Below are 2,343 nucleotides of genomic sequence, written 5' to 3'. Positions count from 1 at the left end.
GCTGCTTCAACTGCTCCATTGGTTTGAGGGCGATAAGGAGAATATTGATGATGTCTAACTTTATACTTTTCAAGAGTTTCTTTCAGTTGCCCCTCGAATTGCGACCCATTGTCCGAAATCATTTCAAAAGGTACTCCATAGCGACAAATAATGTTGTTTATCACGAATTTCGAGACTTGTTTTGCACCTAACTTGGAAAATGATGCTGCTTCAATCCATTTTGAAAAATAATCAATCGCTACTAAAATGTATTGATGCCCATTTGAAGCTTTCGTATGAATTTGTCCAATGATGTCGATGCCCCAACTTGAGAATGGCCATGGTGAAGTGAGATTATGTAGTGAGACGGGTGACATATGGTTGAGATTTGCAAAGATTTGACACTTCTTACATGTCCTTACAAAGTGTATGCAATCTGTCTCCAAGGTGGTCCAATAATGCCCGGCTCGCAAAATCTTACGAGCCAACATTCGTCCGTTCATATGTGGTCCACATTCTCCTCCATGGATTTCTCCCATGACCTTTCGGAATTGTTCACCATGAATACATAGTTGCAAGGTTCCATCAAACCTTTATGATACAATTGATCTTTTAATATCACAAAGTGAGCGGCTAGCCTTCGAATTGCAAGTTAATCTTTTTTATGACTCCCTTCGGGATATTCCCGAGTGGCCAAGAAATTTTTTATGTCGCTATACCAAGCGTCCTCTTCGTCCCGTATAGTTAATGATGCGATCATTTCTTCATCCATGATCACTGGGGAACTTTTTTCTTCTACAGTTACAGACCGAACTTTAACGTTATCTTCTCAGGTTAAATTTACTGCCAGATTTGCTAGCGCGTCAGTGAAAATATTTTGTTCTTGAGGGAGATGTTTGAAATCGATTTCCTCAAAGCAGGGGATAAGTTGTTGGAGATGGTCAGTATACATTTGCAACCTTTCATCTCGAACCCTCCACACTCCAATTGTCTGAGATATAATGAGGTTTGAATCACCATACACTATAAGATTTCTTGCCCCTGCTGCTAAGGCTGCCTTTACACCGTAGATGCAAGCTTCATATTCAGCGGTGTTATTGGTTGTTGGAAAACTAAGTTTTATTGAAAAGGGAATATGAACTCCATGTGGATCAATAAGTAAAACACCTGCACCATTCCCCCTTCTATTAGATGCTCCATCAAAGTACATCTTCCATTGTGATGTATTGATATTGAATAAATGTTCATCCGGAAAGTCATTATCGAATTCATCTCCTTATATAGGCCCATCAGCTAACGCTTCAGATATGGCTCTCCCTTTAACAAATTTTTGACTAACACATTGAATATCGAATTATGAGAGAATAACATGCCATCTCGCAAATCTTTCACTCAGAATAGGTTTCTCAAAGATATATTTGATAGGGTCTAATCTTGAGATAAGGAATGTTGTATGAGCTTGTAGATAATGTCGGAGCTTTTTTGTCGCGTAGATTAGAGCGATGCATGCCCTTTCTAAGGGAGTATTTCTAGTCTCATATTCTAAGAACTTTTTGCTTAGATAATAAATAGCAATTTCTTTCTTGGTACCTTCTTGATATTGCGCCAACAATCCACCCATGGCAGTTTCTGTCACTGTAAGGTACAAGAGCAAAGGTTCCCCGGGCTTGGGTGGCATCAAAACTGGAGGATTAGAAAGATAATTTTTCATTGAATCAATTGAAGCTTGACACTCATCATTCCACTTTTTTAGCACATTTTTCCGAAGAAGTTTGAAGATTGGTTCACATCTAGTTGTAAGTTGTGATATGAACCTGCTGATGTACTGAATTCTTATCAAAAAACCTCTTATTTCTTTTTCATTCTTTGGAGGAGGCAATTCCTTAATGGCCTTAACCTTATCTAAATCAACCTTGATTCCTTCTTGACTTACAATAAATCCTAGAAGTTTTCCGGAAGTTACCCCAAACACACATTTCTGGGGGTTTAATCTTAAGTTGTATTTCCGAATTCTATCGAAGAAAGACTTCAATGCCGATATGTGTTCCATACGGTCATGGCTTTTAACAATCATATCATCCACATACACTTCAACAGTGTCATGAATGAGGTCATGTAGGATGGTTGTTGCAGCACGTTGATAAGTAGCCCCAGCATTTTTTAGTCCGAAGGGCATCGCTTGGTAGAAAAATGTCCCCCATGGGGTAATAAACGATGTTTTTGGTGTATCGTCCATCGCCATCAGTATTTGATTATATCCTGAAAAACCATCCATGAATGAGAACATTGCATGTCCCACAGTACTATCCACCAAGACATCTATGTGGGGCAGTGGGAAATAATCTATTGGCGATGCTGCATTTA

The sequence above is a fragment of the Chenopodium quinoa genome, unplaced genomic scaffold (assembly GCF_001683475.1).
Source record: "Chenopodium quinoa cultivar QQ74 unplaced genomic scaffold, ASM168347v1, whole genome shotgun sequence".
Lineage (NCBI taxonomy): Eukaryota > Viridiplantae > Streptophyta > Magnoliopsida > Caryophyllales > Amaranthaceae > Chenopodium > Chenopodium quinoa.
The sequence above is the reverse complement of the archived record's forward strand: the minus strand, read 5'-3'. Positions refer to the sequence as shown.